The 15,845-nt window shown below is 33.6% G+C and overlaps 1 long non-coding RNA gene across 1 annotated transcript in view; it reads left to right on the top strand.

Moving 5' to 3' along the window:
• Positions 1-15,845, top strand: part of LOC118199411 (uncharacterized) — an 808,537-nt gene that overhangs the window by 600,937 nt on the left and 191,755 nt on the right. Inside the window, exon 6 of the long non-coding RNA XR_015044440.1 lies at positions 15,410-15,501. This is a non-coding gene — a long non-coding RNA (uncharacterized LOC118199411). The remainder of the gene's footprint in view (positions 1-15,409; positions 15,502-15,845) is intronic.

Raw genomic sequence — 15,845 nt, 5'->3', positions numbered from 1 at the left:
TGTACTAAATAGCTTTGGGAAGCCCAGCTGGAGTTTTGTTCACACGCCTAATTGATTTTTATTGAATTTTTTATTCTTTCCATGTCTAATTTGATTTAACAGCTAAGAAGTCATCTGTTTAGTGTTTAATGGAAATTTTGTTCAGTACCGCCCGTTTTCATATAACTTTCTTACAACTTGTTTCCTTGATGAACATTGAATAGAGTAGGCGGTGAATACGACGCCCCTTTCTCTCTTTTAATAAACGAGTTTATGAGAAACGGTTGGAAGTTTACCCGTGTGTTGATGACTTATCGTTTTGGCCGCTGTTTATTATCAATGACACGCGAAAGGACAGAGTCACTCAACGTACGGGAGTTAACTGAACAGCATGATATCAATTAATCAAAAATCGGTTTTCAATAATAAGAGAATAGTTCCCGTGTGTGTCCAGTAGCGATGACAGATGTTTCAAACTTTTAAATGAATGTACCAGTAACAAGTTTAGCAGGTAGTTTTTGAGAAGTTTCGAATCTTTTAGAATCAATAAACGACTTGTAGCCTGAAAGTTTATCAATACATCAAGTTCATCATCATATCATATGAAATGTTGGATTAGACCATGTGAGTTCATTAAGAAAATTTCTTTTTCAAAACTGAGTAATTAAAATTGGATAAAAAGATCTAACTGCTAATACCATCATCATTTTTGCCCTTAAAAGGCTGATGAATATAAAATGCAACAAAAATGAATACGCAAAACGAAGATTTATTCGTCCTTCTTTAATTACCGTTTAGTTAGTCGTCGTCAAACTGTGTTCCACACGACCTGAATTTCAAAAATCTCCTTTAGAGATATCTCAAGTCAAATCAAAATTTGAAAAAAAAAAAAAAAAAAAAAAAAAAAAAATTAATACCATGTTTTACATCTTAAGAATGGAATTAAATATTTTTTTATAAGTAAACTCAATACTGATATATTTTCAATGGCTTTTTAACACTTTTATTAGTCCAGAAGAGCTATTCATTTCATTATTTCATTTTGACATTTTATGGCGCTTCACTATAAACGGCATTTCACTTTCAAAGTGATGCCACCAAATATTATTGCTCTGTATTATATTTAAGGAAATTAAATATTGAAGAATCTGCATATAGTATGCATGTTTCTCGCATTGTGACAAAACAACGGTACCTAGAGCCATCAAATTTTGTATAACCTACGTCCATTTTATACGTTCTAACCATTTTATACGTCTCCACCGATTATGGGCATCTGGAAGCCCAAATTTGGAATTTGGATTTGGAATATGTTTTATTATCTATTTCATATTTTTGTAAAACTTTAGCGAATTTTTGATTAACAAACTCAACGATATCAAAGCGAACACTGGCAACAATGTACGGAAAAAAAAACATTTTTATTTCCAGCGCGCGAGACTGTGTATTGGAAGTTCTTAATATATGCTTTTTTAAAATTATTTTGCGCTATTGCTGTTGAACTGAATTTTACGGTATGGGAAGAATGTGAAGGGCGAAGACCATGATAATTAATAAATAATGGTAATACACAAGCGGTAATCTATAATAAAGAAACTGCTTCTTTCTGAAAGCTTTCAGTACTTTTTTTTCCCAACGTATTGTAGGGATTTTGTCTGACTCTCTCTTGAAAAATATAAATATGAGATAATTCAGATAATACATATAACTTAGTACATTATTTACATATTAAGTAAGTTAACATTATTATTTTATCTTAATGTTATTGGATAATTTAGATTAAAAATTATTATTAAATATTTAAAATTATTATTATTAGATAATTAAGTTAATATTACTATTATATTATTATTACTAGCATGTTATAGTTACATTAATTAGGTAATTTATGTAACCTTTCATAGCTTGTTATGTTGAGTCGAATGTAAGGCGGCCACACATGTGGCAATTTCTTAATGTTTTTTACAATGCGTAAAAGAGATGCTACTGGTGAAGCTTATAGTATGTTGAAGTCTGTAATCAGAATATCTAAAGCAGGAAAACGCATAGGACTTTCCGCCCTAGTCGTTATAATGGAACGGCCGCTATCATGGTCGATCGTTATATCAAGCGTCTATTGTAATAAGAAATTAAAAAATTCATTTTATGAGAGCATATTTCGTAGATACTCCTGAGTTATTTAGATATTTTCATCTGCACTTCTCTAAAATATAGCTATTCAAGCTACAATAAAATCCCAACTATTAATCAAGAATAGCTTTTAAAAAAGTAACTGAAGTTTAAAAGCATCATTCGTTTAAAAAATCCAAGAACGATTTAATATTGCTTTCCAAAAGACTGAAGCTTACAATCAATAAGGAAATAAACTCATCATAATTATTAAGATTAAACTGATGAATCCCCTTCGCCTTAATTTCTGTAAAAATCTGCATAATGCCTTTGCTAAAAGAAACTTTATAAAAAGCAAAAAAACTAGAAGCAACAAATATTCACCCTAAGCCCATCTGTTTTTAAATTTATCCGTGGAAGATGACAAGCTTCTGCTTCGAATCGCGTGCGAGGCGTTGAAATGTTGAAAACAAGCGGGTAACGTTGTTATTAATACGTTATTAGGCTCAAGTCATTAGTTCCAAAGGTGCATTATTAGCTGACGCTACACCGTGGAATTAGAAACGGTGGCGGATAACGCATTAGCAACACCTGCTGTTAGCAGCACGGCTTTATTAAACTACTGATTCACTGGAGGTAGGCTGGTTCGAGATGCGATACGAAATCAGATAGATTCAGGAGGTTAAAAAAAAATAGTCTATTACGTCTAAAATTATTTAGACATGCGCATTCATCTCTATTCTGTGACTACGGTTTTATTATTGCATGTAAATATTAAGATAAACATTTGCTAATTAGTAAAATTCAAAATGGATTTTGTAAATTCGAGCTGGAAAATCGAAAAACTGAAGGATATACCATTTCCATTTCCATAAAATATGTTAAGTAGAAATTAAACTTTTTGCTTCAATGCAAATAAAAATAATTGCTTCGAATTTTAAACATGTTACATATTTTTACTCTAGAAGTCATCGGCATTATATAAAAATCACGAATCTCGACAATCTTTTCGAAGGAAGGGTGACCTGCTTAAAGTATTAAAAAGTGTTGGATTTAATTCGACATATGGCTTCTGTATCCATATAATAATCTATAGAATATCTATATAATAATATTTTTTTATTTACATGTCAAAGAATTCTCTTTTTAACTAAGCGAGGAAATTCGAAAAACTACTTAGAAAAGTCATGGAAAAAAAAGAAAAAAGAAGAAGAAGAAAAGAAAAGAATGGAAAAAGGAAATTGAAGCTTTGCATTTTTGGCGTGGTGCTAAAGACATGTTAGTACAGCTATGGCAATTGTGATTGATTTCATACCTATTATTCATTTAAGAAGCACGAAAGAGTTCTTTTTTTTATTCCCCCTCAGAAACCTTTAAACAGAAATGAGTTATACGTTTAAGTAAATAAAAATTTTTTTTTGTTTAAATTTTTCTAAAATTATACCTTTTTTACCTTTGTTTAATAAAAGTGAACACCATATTTTTTAATCGTGTAATTTTTGAAGAAACTAAATAAAGAAAAAAAAAATCAAGTTTCCATACTGGTATTGAGTAAAATAATAACTTGGTCTACTGAGGAGGGAGACAGCTCACTAATCGGAAATTTTTAGATATCCGAATGGACTATGATCCCAAAATATAAAGATTACTGCACTTTAATCACCATTAAAGTCTTACGTTGCTAAAACATTAAAGAACTAAGCTAAACGCATCTTATAATCAATAACAAGTAAAATAAACTTCAAATGCAATTATAAAAAAGTAATTGCAATATTCTTCTCATATTACGTTGGAGTGCCAGACGTGCATCAAGTTCAGTGTTCTTCGGAACGATTTCGTGTTCTTTTTCTCTCGCGATTAATGATTTTGTTGTCACAACGCTCGTCCGTCAAACAGAGAAAAATTGCTTCTCGAATCAGTCATACCATTTGGCCATGAATGCGATTTGTTTGAACTGCTATTTATCTTTTAGATCCGTTCATCATTCTTCTTCCGCGGTTATTATTCAGACTCTGAAGACAACTACTAATGCTCTAGTTTAAAGGGATTTTTTTAAAAAGTTTTTTATGATATATGTTGTTTTGTTTGTGATTAAGGGATAAAATAGTGTGCTTAGCTCTACATATATCAAATACGAAAATATAAATCTGATTATAAAGAGAACTCTTAACGCTTAAAGTCTTGTAGTAGTTAAAATATCCTATTTATATTAATTTTATGCTGTTAGTTGCAAATGCTACTTATTTTCTCCGTGTACAGGCAAGGTATATATAGCTTTAACCTGCCTTCGAGAACATTCTCGGGAAAACCGATACGAATTCGTTCTAGAATCTCCGTCTATGGAATATCGCTAACTTTGTCGCCTAATATCGCCAAAATAGCAATGTTGGACCAAAGCTGGCAACTTTGCCTTTTCCTGCCACTTTCTGGCAGCCTTAATCCCGCTTTGTGGGTGAACTCTCTTACCGCAGCTGGGAGTTTCGCAATAGGTATTATAAACATGAAAGTGGAGAATCTGGTCCTCACATCTTAAGCAGAGGTATCGCCAGAGCCATAGGCTAAGAGATTTGCAATTTTAAAGCTTAACCCTCACTTAAATAAGTAATCTTAATTGGAAGAAATTTTTAAGTACACCTAGTATGAAATTTTGATGTCTTCTGACTTGAAGATGTGTTGGCCTCACCAACATCTTTATTAAATACTATTTACAATATACAGTATATCAAAATATCAAACAAACATATAAGTTATATTTTGAATTATACAAGACAAATTTTATATAACGCTTTGTTACGATGGAAACATTAGAAATATAGATCGAATACACAAATCGTACATAATAGGAATACAAAGATAAAATTTTGAGACCGATAAGGCCAATTAGTATAAGAACATTTTTCTCTAATTGATAGATGAAGATTACAATCACATTGATCATACATACAATTGATTTTCGTTGTGATAGATATATTCCATAAATTTGGAAAGTATCGTCCTTTGTCATTAAGAACAGGTCTTTTCAAAACGTCCAAGGATAATGCTTGATTAAAGATCTCAAGTCGTTTGGAAAAAACACTTGGGCATTCGATGATCATATGTAGTGCATCCGCAGCTTCTTTTCCACATTGGCATTTACACTTAAGATTCTTTCAACTTGAATCTGTTAATACAGCTTAGCTAGGAAGCACTCCGTGATTTGTTAAGATCTGATTAAGGAAGAAATCGCTAAAGTGGCGCTTCTCCGAGACTCTTGGCAAGACGTTATATGTATGTCGTCCTGTGTCATCATTTTGCCCCTTTGTTTGTCAGATGATACTTGCTTTGGTTTTTGCTGCTTTGACGATGAAGCTCATCGGAAACTGGCAGTTAATTTTATTTGACGAACAAATTCCTTGTTTCGCTGTCTCGTCGGCTTTTTCATTACCGATGGACCCTTGATGTCCACGAATCCGATGCAGTTTCACTTTTAAGAAAGTAATTTTCTTAACTTCAAAAATGCTTTTGTTATAAGTATCAAACTTGCCAACCGACTTAAAAACAGCCTGGCTATCAGAATAGATGTTTGCTTGGCCATGATGTGATTTTAGCCATAATAATGACGACTTTAAAGCTTGTGTTTCTGCTTGAAACACTGAACAGTTTATGTCCAACTGAAACATAAATTGTTCTTTAAAAACTCCATGCTAAAAGGTACAGAAGCCAGCTCCCGTTCCATCTTCGTTTTTTGATCCATCAGTATAAAGCTCCAATGAACTGTTAGTGGAGGGCGGGGGTTTGTTGTCCCATTCAAAAACTTTAATAAGGGCGGGGTTGGTAAGCCACTTTTGAACAGGAGATTCAATTTGCTCTTTTATTATTTCTATATCTTCAAATTTAAAGTCTGTCCATCCTCTTTATGTGCACTGAATGACACTTTCCATGTCGAGGTTTATATCGAGTGGAAGAATTCCTGCAATCATTTGCAATGCTGATGTGGGAATCGTTTTATAACTTTTTGTCATTGCTAGAAGTGCAATGCGTTGTATGGAGTTTGTTTTATTTTTCATTTTAACAGTAGGAGGGTGCCACCATGCTGGACACGCATAAACCTCTGTTCGTTCGATAGTTTTTTTATATAGTTCCTTCAATACTGGTTTATGTAAACCAGGCAAGTGTAATAAATTATTGATAATTTTACAAACTTTAGATTTGAGGTAATCCATATGTGGCAGCCAAGTTAAACATTCATCTATGACTATTCCTTAGATATTTAATCTTTTAATCGTTTTTTCATTCATTTTAATGGTTGGGGCGGAATAAGCCGCACCCCGTTTCTTAATCGAAAAGAACATAGAGCTGGATTTGTCTGGTGAAAATTGAAGCTTACATTGTTGTGCTCATTCCGTTAATTTTTGTAGAGCTGTTTTAGCTCGTGTTTGGATTTGTATATGGGTCGAGCCAGTAATTAACAGTAGTACGTCATCCGCATATGCTTGGACGTGAATGCCCTCTCCAAATTCGATCTTTAGTGCAGTATTCATTACGATATTCCAGAACAATGGTCCGGAATTGGAGTCTTGCACACAGCCTTCCTCTTGCTTCTGAGAGTATTGAGAATTATTAATCTCCTATATGATATGCCGATTTTCAAAGAGGTTTTCAAACGCTTTATAGATATTATAAGGACAGCCCAAGTTACGCAATTCTTGGAGCAGAAAGGGCCACCAGATGTTGTTAAAGGCGCTTTTAATGTCTAATGATATGACATTAGTATAGTTATAATTTCTTCGATTATCTTCTATAATTGAGATGATATCTTTGATGGCATCTGCTGAGCACTTCCCATCTGTAAAGCCATAAAATTAATTAGATGGAAAAGAAGATAATAAAATTCACTTACGGTAACAAGATGTTTTTGTATGGTAATTTTAGATATTGTGTTCTTATGCTTGTTTATTCCTTAACTACTAAATACGAATCACTTTTATAACACACTTAAAAGGCATTGTGCATATTTTATCATTTCCGTCTCATTGGTTAGTCTGTTATTTGTTAATATTAATATGCAACTATGAATATCTGAGTTGTTTCCTATTTATCGCAGCATACTAAAAAGAAGTATGCTGCGATAAATAGGAAACAACGGAAGAAATTCAAACGGAAGGATGCAGTTTCATTGGACTTCATTTCAACTTTACGAAAGTATTGATATTAATGTGATGCACACATAGAATTGCTATTAATGTTTTGAAGTTGATATCTTAGGCGGGGATATTGTAATGCTTTGGTACAGTTAGACTGAGCTTTAACGAAACTGTTGCGAATGAACAATAATTGCTTTCTTGTGCCACTCATTATGCTGAACATTTTCATTTGTTGCCTGTTAAACTGTTCAATTATTGTAACATGTTCCAGATAAGCTTACATAAAAAAAAAAAAAAAAAAAAAAAAAAAAAAAAAAAATGCCGGGATTTATACTATATTCTGTAAGCATTAAAAATGAATGCGCTTGAAATGCACATAATTACATTAGTTTGCATGGATTTTTACTACGAATTTACTATTTTATGCTGCATGAATTGTATAGTTGCGATTAATTTGGTTTTTAAATCATCTATGTCAAGAGATGAACCGGTGGTCCTGAGAAGTTCTTCGAATTTTTTAATAGCCCCCATCTACCTTTGATGAAGATTGACTGTGGAAAATATGTAGCTTATTTAATTTTAATAAAAAATAATGGCATCCTTTTATAAATTTTACCATTTTTGTTTAATTTTATATACCAAGTAAAAGAAAATTAAATTCTTTGCAGTACTTTAATTGAAATAGAACTGAGTTGTATGCTCAAGGAAATAATAGTAATAATAAGCACAATGCATAATTTCGTCAAAAAGTGTATTATGTAATTTGAAATTATGTAAAAGTATTTTATTTTTGTTAAAATATATTCAATGCATTAAAAAATAAAATTATCTCTCTTAATCCCTAGTGGAAAATAAAGATCAGTTATTCAAAATTTTTCTAATATCCAGATAGTTAAGACCCTGTTTAACTATGCTCTGGTTAAAAGATGTTGTGTGACATATAACTATGCAAAATCAAGAGAATTTGTACATTACGTCTATTTTGACAAAAAATATTGAACCGAAGGTACTACTGCTGAAACATTATGCAAATATTCATAGCCGAATATGTAATCGTACACGCGCGTGTCTGCGGAGCTGCGAATTTGAAGGAGATGTAAGCTTACTAGGGTTTTCGGTGATTTATGTGCTCGTACTCCCTCACGACATTCACTATGTATTTCGAAAGAGTTGCGTAAAATTTATAAGGTAAAATGAGTAGCCAAGAATATATGGATGATGCAATTAGGAGAATTGTCGGTAGATTGAAAGCAGGCCTAATCATAAGCGCAAGACATAAGACAGAACAGAGCATTACAATGGGCATTACATTGGCTACAGAGCTCAATGTAATGCCCATGCTCGAGAAGAGCTGGACAAGGTCGATCAAGATCCACAACGACGAGTGAGGATCGTTATTTGGTATTTTTATTACGGCGACACAGAACTGCTACATCTTAACAGCTCCCAGGTGACCTCTATGCTGTCACTGGAATCCAAGTTTCAGTAAAAGACTCCTAGACTACTGTGATGTATAAAGATGAGAACTTAGAGCGATATGTTCTACTTATCAGTGGCGCAGTTGGTTCTAGGTTCCCGTTGATGGACACAACGTTCATCCACACGGAGGTTAACTGGTCAACAATTGCCTGAAAAGTGAGGATATTTGCAGCATGGATTCGCCAGTCAGACCTCCTGACCTTAATCTTATAAAGCATGTCTGAGACGCTCTTGGGAGGGCAATTTTATCTCGTCCCACCCCCGTCCGAGAACCATCTTCTGGAGTTGAAAACTGCCTTGCTACAGAAGTGAGACTGACTGCCCTAGCGACTCTTCAACTGCCTCCTGTGCAATAAACCGCACGCTACGTGATCTGTCTTTCTGTGAGAGGGGACCATGCCCCATTAAGAGGATTTTGTACACTATGAGCTTTATTTATATTCCTGCGTACATAAAATGACATCTGAATGGTACATAGCTTTCTCTGTTAAAATTTCTCTGTTATTCATTCAATTTCATTAAACTCTGTCCATTACTTTGTAGAAACATTGGGTATTTTTTTTGAAGCAGGGAAGATGAAAAATATGCAAAATCTTCGCCAGGAATCGAACCGCGGACTTCTCAATTACGCGCTGAGCGTGAAGACCACCACACCACGAAGGCATGCCAAGAAGGCGGGAGAAATTCCTTATAACTTGTTCATAAAATCAACGTAATGTGCAAATTTTCTTAATTTTAAAGACGAGTGTAATTTGTATGTTATCCGAGATTTAGTACTTTTTCTCTCTCACGTGTTTTTTTATCGTACACCTACACATCAATTCTATAAAATCCATAAATGTTTTTAATGCTCCATAGCAACCTGATTGCCTGTTGTTTTGACGATATGTAGATTAAAACGAGTTTTGAATCAATGAAATCAATCATATTTGCTATTAGATAAATTTCCGACATGTGTCTCTTTAATAATTTCATAAAAGTTTAATGTTTTCTCTTTGTCATTGAGCTTATCGAAATACAGCGTTTTCTATATCTCAAGCCATCATATTAAACATTTCTCCATTTCTATTATTGCTCTTTCTCGTACTTTATTGACGATTGTTGATCTCATTTGCGCAATTCTTTGATAAACTCCATTATTCTTTGTGTGCCCTTAATAGGAGTTGACTCACTCGCTCTCCTCTCCCCCATCTTTTATTTACGTGAACAAGTTTCATTGTGCTGGTGACTTTTTTTTTTTTTGTTTTTGATAGCATTACTAAATTACTAAAAATGTATTTTACTTCAAAAACGTGTAGAAGTTTTTGATTCTGAAAAGTATAATTCCATGTATATAATATACCCAAATAAAATATTTCTTAATAACTTTGATTCCTTAATTTTTATATCAATTTCTTCACAAAATAAGGAAGATCTAATGAAATATGTGCATTAGTACATCAACGTACTACATTTCTAATAACGTTATATAATAAAGTTGGGTTGCATATTATGTTTGGAACAAAACATACTAGCTTTATCACAGTGATTGTCGAATGAATAGAAATGGCCTTCCTAAATGCTTTAGCCATAAATTTAACCCTCTAATTATCGATTACTGTCATTTCTAGATGTGATGAAACACCAAGAGGGATCGTATTATGTCAGATTGCTCACGAGAGTTATTCAATCATTCAGATAGTGAGACGGTTTGCTTATGATTAATAGGGTCCTCCATCACAGAAAAGACAGTTCTTTTGATCGAAAACTATTCATTAAAAGTGTCTCAGAAAAATTAATAATTTACTTCCAGTTCATACACTTAGCTATGGAAGGATCTCTTTTACTGATATAATTTTAGTTTAGCAGTATGCTATTCAACTGCAAATAATATAAAAGTTAGGTATTTTAAGCCAGAAAAGTCTAATTAACAGTTAAATGTCTTAAACCTGTGTTGGTACGAATTTTACTCTTCACAATTATGAGAAGTGTAAGCTCTAAGAGCACATATAGAGGTTAAACTTGACTGAAGCGTTTATCAAAAACTATGTTTTTTAGTGCAATTAAAATTTAACAAAAAGTGCTCGCTGTTATTTGTAGTGTCTCAGAAATTCAAATATTTAAATGCATAAAGCACAAAAGCTAACTTGCAGTGGCTCATGAAACCGGTTTCATCTGCTGCAGATTCTAGCCATGCGAGCTAACATATATACAAAATCAGTCACAAAAACTGATATCGGCACACAGGTGGAAGTCTCAGGCATAAAAGCGTTCTGACAAATTCAGCTCAACTCTCTTTCCCAATTGAATATTCTGTTGCTATTTAAACTCAACCTAATACAAATTCTGGTGATTGTCGACGGAAGACATAGGTACAGAAAAGAAATAACGTAAAAATAACATGTAGTCTAAAACAAAACCTTACACATTCGCTTCCCTTTTATAATATAATAAACGCGAGAAAGTTCTTTATAAAGGCTGAAAGTCCAGAATTTAATAATGCTTGTTAGAATTCAAAACTAGGGAAGTTCAATGATTATTAGCCAGGTACCTTCAACTAAATGTTATGCTGACTAACACAAGAAAAAACAGCAAATAATTGATTACTTACTATGGCGAGAATCACACTATTGCTAGAGATTTATACATTTGGTGATATACCATGACGAAAGCATGCTATAGTTGTAACTGAGACATATTATATAAGTCTCCTGCTTATCTAAGTAACTAATTCATATAGTAATTAATCACAAATTTCACTACAAGATACCAATTCAGAAGTTTACTATGGTATAAGCATAGAAATACAACCTCTTTCAACCTATTTGCATACTTCAGCCTTCACTTTGTAGAGTCATTAGTTTTTCTTTTGGGTGAGGGGGAAGCAGGAGACGGGAAAAATGAGCAATGCCCTCAACGGGACTCGAACCTGTATCTCTCAAATTCGCACCGAGTGTGATACCTTTACACCACGAAGGCATGCAGAAAGGAGACAGAAAATACCTTATATACTCCCCCTTTTAAAGGCCGTCTGGGGATTAGAAGACCCAATTTCCAATTCCTGGTGGTGAAGATTCATCATCCACCACATTTAGTTTAAGCGCCACTGTAGAGTCTTCAGGATTTTAAAAGCAGGACACGTGAAATATGTGTAATATCATCGCTAGGGCTCGAACCTGGATGCCTCGAATACGCGTCGAGTATGCTACGATGGTATTTTCTCTCTCCTTCCTGCATTCCATCGTGGCATGCAGGAAGGAGGGAGAAAATACCTTATAACTTCCTTCGGTTTGCAATAAGCTTTCAATAAAACCAGCTATTTGAGCACACGATTACATATTTTTCTAATTAGCCTTACGATTACAGTTAAAATATTCATTCCAATGAGCCTAAAAATATCAGGCTGATGAGAAAGGATAATCAAACAGTGTCGACTTGTTGCAACGCGAACAACTTTTCAATAAGTTGTTTGTGTTGCAATAAGTCGACACTGTCTACGATAAGTCAGATTTTTTAGTTTTATTATTAATTTTATTTTTATTATTCAAAGGAAAACGAAATCCTCGTGCACCACAAAGTATCACACGAGACTTACAAATCGTAAGTAAAAAAAGACAAAATTGTAAGTAATAACATCAATTTTCAATAATATAATGAAATCATACACAAAGAAAAGAAAAAAAAAAAAAAAACACACACACACACACACACACACACACAAAAAAAAAAAAAAAAAAAAAAAAGTAAATGCAGAAGTATGAAAATGTATAAAGGAATCATTTACAATGTTTAAAATAAAAGTCAGCAAAATCGTTGAAAGCTCGGTAGGCCGAAGCTGAAGATACAAAATCATAACATTTCGGCGGCCAATGAATTCCAATTAATTTCAATCTGCATTTAAATAGATTTCTTGATTTATCAAGCAATGGGCAGTCAAAAAGCAGGTGGAAAACACTTTGCTGAAAACTAAGATTGCCATAAGACAAATTGAAAGACGTCAGCTTAAACCGTTCAAGATACGCTTTAAACTTACCATGTCCAGACAAAAATTGCGTAACTTTAAAATTGAGCAACAAGTTCTTACTTTTCAGACTCTCAAAAATAATTGGGAAGAATGTTTTTGTAACAGATCCCTTATCAGAAGAAATATAATCACAGTTCCACTGCTCAATCATTTTAGCTTTGAATGTTTTTTTGAAATAACATATTGAAATTTTATTTACATCAATATTAATATCATTTTTAGTTGCACTATTAGCAAGCCAATCAGCTCTCTAGTTTCCATAATTACCCGATTTTTCAGTTAGGATACGACTTTTTTTGCCAAATCTGGTTGTGTTGTTCCAACTCAGTTTGGGCTAATGGCCTACATATATCATCTTTTTCGTTGTGGAAACCTTATATACATTTCATGAAAAAAACGCTTCCCTCTTATGAAATTACCTTGATTACCTTGAGAAAATTGCATGAAAAATAATATTTTTAAACATAATTCGACTTTGTTGAATTTTATTATTTAAACTAGGTTTCTCAATTAAAAACCGTATGATATCACATATTTTTATTAAAAAAAAGCAAAGTGAATTTTAAAGAAAAAAATTTTCTGAAAAAAAAAATATATGATGCAAAGGATAATGTGAATAGAATAGTATTATGAAGAACCCCAATACAATTCTTTCCTTTACCGTTTATTTTCAATAAAGACGTAAGGTTTATTTATGTTAGTTAACCGGTAGTTATTTTATGTTATGAATTTAGTACTGTTGCTTCTCTTTCTTCGTTTTCCTGCCAGAATGCAAATTAGGTCGCATGTATTTAAGATTTGAGATTTTTATTCAAAAGTTCACAAAAGACGTTTCCTTAATTTTCTTTCCTGTTTCGCTTCTTTAAATTTTATTTTCAATAAATTTGTAAGGTTATGTTAGTTAACAAGTTATGTGATGTTACAAATCAGCACTGTCTTTTCTCTCTTCTACTTTTGTGCCAGAAAGCAAATTAGCTAGCGTGTATTCAAATGAGGGTTTAGTCAGAGCATGTTCCGCCTGGTAAAAGCCATTTTACTAGTATTTATTAATCTACGATAAGCATATCTGTCTACGGAGCTGCTTTATCGCTGCCGATAGCGCTGTTACGCCGGTGTAGGTTAAGGGCCAACTTCCACCTTTGGCTTACATCTACTTAGATTTAGTTCAATTTAAAATTGGCCCACCTGCGGCCGAGCGGTAAAGTCGCTGAACACTGGTAGTTCGGTCCGAGGTTCGAATCCCGCGAACGGGCTGATACGCTAATAAAGCATGGTTGTTTTCGTGGTTTTCCTCATGTGTAACGTGTATACGAGCCAGTTTCCCTTAGAAAGTCCTCCACGAAGGCATCCCTCCCCTTAGGCAGATAGCCCTAGTGTGCTTTGCCATAATTAAATACACCAACACCAACAATTTAAAATTCTACTTTTGATTTCATGACACAAATGCTGGCTGATTTGTAAACATCAGGTGTGCTTTCGGTATCGCTTAAGTGGAAGTCTTAGTGTATATTGTCAACGCAAGTGAGACTCTACAAAGTGACATGAAAATCAAAAAACAAATATAGAGGAAACCGTTTAGAAATACTGAGTTAAAACATATCAAGTCACGGGTCTGTAAAATTATGTCTGAATATTACGTGATGAATTTGTTTTTGATATGATTGTAACTGGGAATTTTCACATCTGAACGTTTTAAACGTTACATGGACAGTTTCATAGATTCTATTCAATTCAACTGCGAAAGAGTGAATTTTCTACCACATCGGAGTCTTTGGTGGTATAATTAAAAGGGGAAAAAAAAGGTCTAAAAGAGAAAAACGGGGATAAAAGAAGCGCTAGATCCCGTCAGAAGACAACGGGAAGCCACAAATCAGAGTCCGCGGGGTATTTAGCGAATGGAAGGAAGAACATCTGAACATAGGATAGAAAAAAAGTATACTTGGATGATTGAAGAGGCGACCAGGGAAGGAAAAAGAAAGATGAAAATGATGAAAAGAAGGAAATCGAGCAAGATGAGAGGCAGAAAGAATAATAATAATAATAAAAGGAGAGAACTTTTTAGGTGGGAGAGAAATAGGCCCAAAATGTCTGGAAGCTTGTCGGTCAAGAGAGCGAAGTGGTCCGTGTCCCAATATTGATCTTGTGGCCTCTTTTCTCGGCAAAGTTCAAGAAAGAAGCATCCTGCCGTGAACGGAGCTGTTCTATGGAATATATATTTTTTATTCGCCGACCCCAGACCGAGAAATATATTAGGCAGAGGAAAGATTTCTACAGCCGTATGATATGAGACATTGTGGCTAAGTGTATGTGCCTAAAGCATTCGGTTGAAAGCACCCGTTCCTCTGAAGCTGAGAATCAGAGGTTTATTCCTTTTTTCTTTAATGTTGTTGTTTTCGAGTGAATGGCTACTGAAAATTTTTTCTGAGTGGTGAAAGAAACGATCTTTTACTGTGTTAAAAAGCCTTCTTTAAAGAGCCCAAAACTACTTTAACCTTACAATAGCAAGAATCCCAACCTCTGCAAATAAAATATCATGATAAAATTCAAAGCTAATGTTAAAGCAGGTCTGCTAAATCTATCTATGTCTGTTAAAGAGAACGGAAGCAATTTATATGTAGAGAGCTGGTCGAGATTTCGAAATATATTTGGGTAATTTTTTTTTTAAATTTTTTTTCTTTGAAGAAGTTTTTAATTAGAAACATTCTATTTTTTGCAGTTTCCAAACCGTTCATCATGATCTTAACAATCGACAGACAATAAGGATCCTTGCGAACTAAAACTGATATGAAAATGTAGTGAAAAAATGAAGTAAGTGCTCATGTCATTATGATCAGATCTCTTATTAGATTTCGTAAGTCGGTATTTATATGTACTTACCAATCCTTCAGAAAAATACTGATAGTAGTTTATAAATAATATCATATTCTTAACCGTTGTTGCTTATATTTTACCTATGTATCGACAAACCTCTGATTAACATTTTTCACATCATTATGTGATGTTACATATTCTATAGTAGCAGCAAAAGAGCAAAAGGTACCATGTCCCCCCCCCCCGCTTCAGTCTTCAGTAGTGGGGACAGTGACTTGGAACCAGATCTTGGTGATCTTTTGGAGAGAAACCGAAATCTACATTGCTATGGAATAGCAGAA

The sequence above is a fragment of the Stegodyphus dumicola genome, chromosome 12 (genome assembly GCF_044657685.1).
Source record: "Stegodyphus dumicola isolate Sdum_Otavi_A_Nest chromosome 12, ASM4465768v1".
NCBI lineage: Eukaryota > Metazoa > Arthropoda > Arachnida > Araneae > Eresidae > Stegodyphus > Stegodyphus dumicola.
The sequence above is the reverse complement of the archived record's forward strand: the minus strand, read 5'-3'. Positions and strand labels throughout refer to the sequence as shown.